Source organism: Camarhynchus parvulus, chromosome 2 (genome assembly GCF_901933205.1).
Source record: "Camarhynchus parvulus chromosome 2, STF_HiC, whole genome shotgun sequence".
In the NCBI taxonomy this organism is placed as follows: domain Eukaryota; kingdom Metazoa; phylum Chordata; class Aves; order Passeriformes; family Thraupidae; genus Camarhynchus; species Camarhynchus parvulus.
Window position 1 is genome coordinate 116,622,672 of NC_044572.1, and position 9,495 is coordinate 116,632,166.

Below are 9,495 nucleotides of genomic sequence, written 5' to 3' on the forward strand. Positions count from 1 at the left end.
GCATGCAGAAGTCTTTAGTTCCAATGAGCCTGTCTGTGTCCCTTTGGTTCTACCTGACTTTTGTTGATAAAGTGATCTGATGCTTGAATTGTTCTTACAGCCTTTGCTTTCAATAATACAAAACAAAACACTTGTGTTTTGTTTTATTGAAAGCAAACAGTAAACTCAAGCTGTGGCTTGGGGTTGGTTTTCAGGAAGCAGAAGAGTAATGCAGCAGTGGTAGAGGTTATAGAAAGAAAACAGTTTATCCCACCCATAGAGATTTTGAACAGCTGTCTGGCTTGATCCCAAGTCGATGATGGTCGTGTTTCAAGTGAGAAGCCACAGTAAAAAATGTCCATAAGTAACTAAATAAATAATTTAATTATTGTGTCCTTTTTTCTGCATTCTTAGGATTACTGAAATTACCATTCTGATTTGAAAAAGCAAAACAATTGTTAAGCCTGGATATTTAAACTGGACAAAAGCGTTTTTCCAGTAGTGAGTAACAAAAAAGGAAGAACAAATATAGATTTTAATACTGGTATATTAAAATGAAAATTTACATGGCCACAGAGAGAGCTACAGTGAGAATGTCTCCCTCCTCACCAGCCCACAGAGGTTTGCACATATGGTAGCCCACTTTCCATTGCTTGGAAACTTTATCACAACATTTGCAAAAAGTGATTTGTGTTTTGGGACAGTAATTCATTTTTTAGAAACTTTCTTTTTATTCACTGCTAGAGGTGGGCTGGAGCCAGTTGTGCCTGAAATGAAACCAAAAGCCTCATGAGCAGATGGCCTAGCATGTTCAGCAAAAGGGCTATCTGGAAATGTGATGTATTCTTCGCTAATGAAGAACCTTGAGGACTATCTTCTCTGTTTACCATCAGCTTCTGAATGTGTATCATTCCCTTATTCTCACAGGCACTGCTGCAAATGAGATATAAGAAGCAGGAATAACACTAAGATTTAAAAACTACTTTTTTTTTTCTATATTAATGATATTAGATTTGTTTTGCTGTTGTTGTTTTCTTAATACCTACCAACAAAAATACTTCTAAGGGCTGCCTTGTCTATATACATGAACTGGAATATATCTGCATATGTAAATTGAACCACACTAAGTGGACATTATAATATCCTTTTCAGTGTCTTCAGTGTAGGCTACCTCATCTGATTTTTCTCCCAATTTATTCAGTGTAGGGTGGAGGAAGAGAAGGAGACACAGTTCCTACATGCTTTCAGCCATTCTCAAGGTTAAGACTTCCTTCTCCATCCACTCCTTTCCTCCAGTTAATATTTGCCTGGCTTCCAGTGTCAGATCTCAGTGTGCCTCCTGCCACATCATCATCTGCCATTTCAACCCAGCCTGTTGTGTTCAAGATCATTTAAGTGTGTTTTAATGGACAAAGGTGAATATCAGTAGGTGTCTACTGATAAGGTGGATAGTTAAACTCCCTATGGTAAATGGTGACAACTATCCTTGAATGGACAGGCACTAGCATCATTAGTTCTGGGTTCCACTCAATATAGCTCTTCAGTAAGCACCAAATGGACACTGAAAAGCAGATGCAAATGCCTGCAAAATAAATTTAAGGTATTCAAGTATGGAACTGAATCCCACCCTGGTTGATTGCCAGCAGTACTTTTCCCTTCTCCCCAAAATTGTCACTCAATCTTTTTGTATTTCCATTTCACTTGTTTACCTGCTCCCCTTGCTCCTATGTGTCTTGTTTAATTCCTAGTTTTGTTGTCTCATGGCATCATTTGTTCTGGAACAACGTGTTCAAAATCTGTTCTTGAACAAGACAACCTTTGTTCGTACCTGGTTGAACTGTCGCTCTGATAAAGTGCCTTCCTCCTCATGACAGTAAGTTTGACACAAATAATTTATCCTCTCACCTCAGCTTCATATTTAATGTACAAACATGCTTGTTTGTTTGTTTGCTTGTTTTCCGAGGGAGGGAGATTTGTCATTAAATTTTGGTTCTGTTAAAGAAAAGTGAATTTTTAATAACTGATTAGTATTTTAGCTTAGTTGGTTTAGTTTCTAAGCCAACACTGCCTACAATCTTGTTAATATGCCTGATCCTCAAGCATGCTAATTTTTAAACCCTTTACAATCAATGAGAGATGTGGAAGTTGAATTTTTGTGAAGGGTTTCCTCCATGGTGGTTCCTGCCTGTGCCTATATGAACAACACAAAAACAGTGAAACACAGAATCTGTGTGCAATGCACAAATTATGACAATAAAACTGAAGAATTCTCACATTCCCCCAGTTGTAGCTCTCCCAGCAAATGTGAGAAGGCTAGCTCACATACAACAAAACTATACACTGTATTCTAAGCATCATTTTGCTAGTTTAAAACTGGAATGATTTCATCTGCTTTACTCCAGCCTAACTGAGACCAGGATATGCCTGTATGATCAATACAGTAGGCATGTTGACCTAAACCTTCTGGAAATAAATAAATACTGTCAGGAACAGTCCTCTTGCAGGGAAACAGACGAAACCACCTGACTTTAAACAGACTTTTAAAAAACACATCTCTTATGAAAGCTCTTGGGAGCAGGAGTTCTTTTCAGTCTCCCAGGGCATAGCAAGCAAAGCAAGGTAAGTTATCTTGACACCAAGTCCTCGAGCAGCAGATCTTTTGGGGAATGAACAAAGTGCTCTGTAGAGCCAGCCTGGCTTATCATCAGAGTCATCTGTATCCTTGAAAAGTACAGCTGGGGTTAGGGAAGCTGCAGAAAACACTTACGTTGGACTGACATGCTTCTCCAAGCAAAGGAATCATCATCACTTCAGTTTCAAGCTAGGTATTTTTAGTGTTCTGTGCTCCTGAGGGGAGTTTCAATCATAACCCATTGATTTGCATGGAGCTTATTTTTAGATATAAGACTGTTTGCTTGGTTTTTTATTTTTAATTATTTTGTTCTTAAAAAAAAGGGAGAAAAGGACTTGAAAAATTCCATGCTTTTCAAGAATTTTCCTTAATACAGTAACCCTGTGTGAGTTATTTCCAGCAGTCCCAAACTTTGGACTGGGAATCTTTATCATATTAAATAGTTACTATGTTGTGCAAATAAATATATATATATGAATGTGTACAAATTTCAAAAAATATTTATTTCCACTGTTTTGGTAATTTCATGTAAGTCACTGACACTTTGGGAGTCGTGCAATTTAATGCAAATGATACTCAGTTGACCAGTCTGACAGGAGAAGTGAGTATGTATTGTAAAAAAAGAACAAAGACTATTTTTTTTTTTCTCCTGGTTTTCTGATTCCTCATTAAATAGTAAGTTACTTTTGACAGCTGTTCATTTTTAATTTTGGCCATATGGAGGCATAGCAGAAGGATGTTTCCAACATTCTACCTATCCAGGATTGCTAAACATGAGGAAAGCAAATGTTAAATCCACAAAACCATACAGAAATTAATTTTTCATTAATTTTTCTCCCAGAAAAAGTGAAAAAGAGAATTTCCCAAATGTCTCAACTGAAATTCTCATAAAACTTGACCAGACCCTGCTAAATGAAAACTGTTGCAATCCTGTGGTGAATCAGTAGGATTTTGAGAGGTGAGTGTTATTAGTTCAAATGAGGGTACTATTCTTTGTACTTCTCCCTGCAATTAATGTTTACAAATTCATTTTTACAAATTAGTGTAGTTTTGCACCAAAACTCCACCGTTTTGATTTTTTCTTTTTAAAATCATATTTGTATAAGCTAAACTAGTGGTGTACAGACTGGAGAGTGGATGGCTTCTGCTTTCCTTTTACATGAGCGGCAACAGAGAAGTTCACCTGTTTTCCAAAAGAGAAAGGAGAAGACACATGGCTTCACAAATACTTGCAGGCTGGTATTCCTGAATGAAGCAATTCAAAAGCTAATATTTCATCTGTTTATTTACTACATGCCAGAGTCTGGTTTTCTCAGTTGGTTGTTAAACAAAACAGCTGTCTACTACACATCTGTTTGCAAAACATATTACCAGATTGTGCAATGAAAGATTAGGCAACTTTGTTTTATTTTGAAATTAGATAGTGCAGCAATCTTAGATCCAGTATCTGTCCCTGAATCTTTGCTTTGCTGTGGAACAGCGCTGACCAAGTAACCCTCAGTACCTTCCTACTGTCCTCCTTAATGATCTAGACCACATGGCATCAGCCTTTGGTCCTGTCATTTGAAGTTTGGGGAGATCAGTAATGAAAAGACAGGTCAATGGAAGATTTATCCTAATTTAGCAAATTGTAGCAAATACATTGATTAGCTACTTATGTATTTTATAAATTGTGATGGAGAGACCTAAACATGGGATTTGAAGACCATTGACTAGAGGAACATTGCTGTGCACAATCTAAGCCTCTTCTTTCACCATAGACTGAGGTGGGGTAATTAACCTCTCCTTTGTCATGGACTAAGCATGTATTCACAGATGGATATTGCCCTTCAGCTCATATGAGATAAATAAAAAAGATGCAAAAATCTCATGGAATATCTAAGCCCTGAGTTCTGATTTGAGCCTAGCTTCTCTTTGTGTAGCTTGTCACTGCCTTCTTTCATTTTCTCCGCACTTTTGCATGGGTTGAAAATAATTTCTTCACGTGTGAAAGATATTCTGCTGAAAAAAGGTCTTTGAAGATGTTATGCACTGTTCCATTAAGAATGACCAAACCCTATTTGATCAAAGGCCTATCTGATTGCTTTCTTTTGGGTGGTTGTGTTGTGAAGCCCTAAAAAACCCCAGTCATTAGAAAGCTCTCAGCAGCTGTTCTCTGAAAATCAGAGCCACTGAAGACAGTTGCAATACCAGTTGTGTTCAGATGGTTGTCAAAGCGGATCTGACAGAGCTTACTGGAGGCAACAAGAAGCAGTGACTTTCAAAAATAAAACAAACAAACAAACAAAGAAAAAAGATAAAGGAGAAAAGAAAACAAAACAAGATGTTAAATAGTAAGAGATAAGAACAGATCTAATCTACTGTAAGTAAACCCTCTCATTTGATCTGGACATCTTGAAATGTGCACAGAGATATATAATCAAACTGAAATGGCTCTTGCTGGGACTAAGTTTCTGGCTGTGTATGATAACAATTATTTTTTAAGTATGAAACTCGCTCTTTTATGTCATGAAAAATTCCCATAACTTCTCATGTCTCAAGGGGAATTCCAGGCACACCAAGTGAAAATTGTTTAAAGGAACATCTGTTTTGTCTCATAAATTATGTGAAAACATCTTAATAGAAACACAACATGCCTGTATATATTTCTGTGCTTTCATCCATTAATTACAGAGAATATTAAGGTTCTATTTTACTGTGCTTAAAACATCTGGTACCAAAAGAAGCAGCAAGGAGAAGGGACGCATGGTTATGTTATTAGACTCAACAATCCCAAAATACTGATCAGCACTCATTACTGTCTGTTGCTTCCATATTAAATTAGTATTTAATCTGCAACTCATTGAATATGCATGTATTTAATGATGTATATATTTTAAATAAATATATGTGTTCTATCCTATTGTACAGTATTTTTAATAAACTCAATTTATAATAGCTAACAAAAGCATCATGTGGTCAAAATTCAGCCAACTTTTATAACCAGCTTGGTAACACATCCAAATTCTAATCTGGTGTCCCAGAAAACACCTGCAAGACTTTCTTAGAATCCAATACTGCACCAGGAAGAACATAGAAGTCAAGCTTTTCATTCAGTCCTGTGGCCTCCATGTGCTAAACACCCAGCAGGTGCAGAGCAGTCATCCCTGTCCCAGTGGGAGCAATCCCCCACCAGGTTCCTGGTGACCACAGCCAAGGCACGGGGTTGAACACTGTGTGAGAGTGAGAGCCAGCACTTCAACACTCAGACCTGACCACAGCAATGCCAGGAGAGAAAAGCAAAAGATTGGGAATACCTACAGGTTTATAAAGGAAGGCTTCCACTTTATGTGAAACTAAAACAGCTTCAAATTTCAACATCTGTTTTTATGCTTTAAATTACCCCAAGTAGTTTCTTCATTTTCCAAAATTGCACTTCCTTAAAATGCCTCCTATTACACTATTACATTTTATTGTGCATTAAACATCTGGTATCAACAGCCTAAACAACAAAAAAGCATGATTATGCTGTCAGACTTAATAATTCAGAAATATTAACCAGCTCTTATACTATCAGGAGTTTTTCATGCAAAATTGGCCCTTAATGTGTATTTTGCACTTATGAGACTTTGCACATACCAGCATAAGATAACAGTGTTCAATCTTTCATGTAACTAACAGAGTTAATTTGCCTAAATGAAATCACTTTATCAGCAATACTCTTGCCCTGCAAAAACCAAGGGATTATCATAGTCTGTTAAAACATACCAAACTGTGATCTGGAAAATGGGGGCGGGAGGGACTTCTTCTGTGCAATAATAGATTAGGAAAGCTATTTAGCCTTAAGCAAACTTGAGAGCTATGGAGGCTGAACCATGTGGAAGGAGACCATAAAGCTCCTTGCCTGTTCAGTAACCAAATGACTGCTGCTTAGTTAGCTGTAAGCTTCAGTTTGAGACCTTTTGCTCCCATATTTAATTAAAACATCATTGTCATCTTCTGTGAGTACTGAGCTGTAATACTGCAGGCCTATTCAAGATCTGTTTCTTAATTGGTCTTAAATAGGTTAATTGCAATTCAAAGAACAAGTCATTACCAGTGGGATGCAAGTGCATGATGCAATGGGACAGAGCATGAGCTATTGGCTGTAATGCCTGATGAACAGCATAGTTATTATTTTAAGGTTATGGTTGGAAACATTTTTATTACATAGATTTCTGGAGTTTCCTTCACCTCCTCCTTCCTACTTTTGCTCTGTGAAATCTACCCCTGCAGCTGTTACAAACTTCACATTCACTGCTTGTGAGTCTTTGCAATAATGAAAGGGCTGGGAACCTTTGGTGAATGGCATAACGCTGATAATGGGGAGTTTAAGAGACCTTTTTCTTTCCTTTGATAATCAGTTGTAGACCCACGACAACAAAACCAGTGTGAGTACCTGTGAAGTCTCACTGCCTAGAGAAAACAGCCCTTGAACCCCCACGGGGTCCCCAGATTGTCTGTATGAGAGTGGTATGAATATGTACCAGGAATTTAGTGGCAATGCCATTGCATTACAAACACTAACAATCAAAGCATTTTAAAATGGTATTGCAAGTGTTTTCTGACTTGTCTAATATCACTCGATTGAATAACACTCAGCAGCTTTCTTTCTCAGTTACACAAACAGATACTATTAATATATTAATGTTTCTGTCTTGTGGGCTCCAGATAGACAGCCTTTTCAGGAAATCTTGAAACAGTGCTGAATATGGAAAATGTATAGTTATATAACCCTCAGAAAGCCTAAGTAATTTAGGCATTCAACTAGGCAGATACAGATTTTGCATTAATGTTTCAAGGAAAGTTGCATTTTTAATCCTTTTACTGGCTTCTAGTCCCGCCAGGCACATTGTAACATCCCCTGGAAATTGAACAGAGGATAATGTAAACCTCTTCAAGATGCAACAAGACTACTATCTTCCCCAAATAACCTGAAGCACCAGGGGCTGGTATGTACCTTGCCATGAGGAAAAAAGAAATCTGACTAACTTGTCTGGCACTTGCCTTTACTTTCACTCATATTTGCTTCAACCAACAGGTCCTGGTGTAATTATACCACCTTCCCTCTCAATGGCTGTAGTCCTGAGAAGGAAAACTCTCTTCTGTATATTTCAGTTTTATACCACTCACAGAAGTCCTGCCATTATATGGAGGCATTTGCAGTAGCAAAGTGCAAAGAGGTATTCAGGGAATCTCCAAAGCATTTACGGCCAAAACTCTGTTGGGGTATGGCTTTCTCAGATAAGAATTTGACATGCAGAAAGTGAAAGTGTTCTTGTGTAATGAAAATGTAACAAAGATAAATTGTATATTTTAGGCTGAAAGGCTGAAAGGCTTTCCTGTGGCTTTTTGAAACATTTCCTAATGCTGTTTTCCTCTGAGATGTTGTTCTTCAGCCAGATGCCCTGAACAGAGAACGCTGTGTCCCCAGCTTCACTCTTAGCTGTCTGGTCAGTGTGGTCTCCAAAGAGCTTAGCTGTCAGCAGGATTCATAGATACAAATTTGATGCAACTTGGGGTTAAACCATGAATTATTTTCAAAATTAGGACAAAGGTCTTAGTTGGCATTGAAAAATTATATCAGGACAGTGGAGAGCTGGAAGTGCAATTCTGTGTTTAGGAAGTTCCTGTCTCCCGCTATTCTGACTGTTACTTTACTGGTTGGTAATAGCTCTAGACAATAGAGTCTGCTGTCATGACCAGATAAATCTGTATTCTTCCCTTTATTCTTGCATTTAACATATTAATTACCTAAAGAGCTTGTTTTCAAGGAGGTACAAATAAAGTATGTTTAACATGCCTGAGCAAACAGCCCAAGCATGCAGGCAGTGGCAATGTAGCAAGTGGATAGCAAAAAGAAGGTTATTTTTAGGACTTTGCAAAAGCTAAATCTGAAGACTCAAAGCATGTCACATAGGTCACTGAACAGCTGTTAGACTGTGAGCACTCTCAGTCTGCATTCAAATCAGTGAGCTGGAGGTAAGAGAGCAGATTTTCTAATACTGTATATTCTCCTTCAGCTGCTTTTGTTAATCATAGAATGATACAAACATGATTGTTAAGGGATTGGAATGGACTTTAGGATCATCTAGTCCCCCACTTCCGTGTGTACAGACACCCCACCAGACCAGGTTGCTCAAGGCCTTATCCAACCTGGCTTTCTGTACTGCTAGGGCTGGGGCACTCACAATCTCCCAGGGTAACCTGTTTCAGTGTCTAGCTCACCCACAGTGAGAAATTTCTTCCTAATATCGAACCTAAATTTGTCCTCTTTCAATTTGTACCCATTGCTCTTTGTCCTATTGCTCCAGCTCCTGAAGAAGAGTCCCTCTTTGGTTTCCCAGTAGACTTCTTCAGATACTGTAAGGTTACAGTGAGGCCTTCATGCAACTGTCTCTTCTCCAAGCTGAACAGCCCCAACTTCCTCAGCCTTTCTTTATAAGGGAGGTGCTCCAGTCCTCCTAACTTTGTGGCTCTCCTCTGGAGTTGCTTCAACATTTGTGTCCCTATGTTGGGGGCACTGTGGAACTGTGCTCAGAACTTCAGGTGAGACCTCACAAGAGCAGAATAGAGGGAATCACCTCCTTTGCCCTGCTGGCCACACTGCTTTTGATGCTGCCCAGTATTCAGCTGGCTTGAAGTATTACAACAATTGAAACTTTTCAATTCTGAAAAAGTGGCAGCCCACACTGAGTGGGATTCATTCAACCATACAGATATCTGCCAAGGAGAATCTACTTATGATATCCTGGCCTTGACCCCTATGTTAGTGACAGAGAGACGTCCTCTTTCAAGTTGTGATCCATCCCATCATAAATAAGATGTCAAAGACTGGTCAAGCACATTCTCCTTTTCTCTTGACC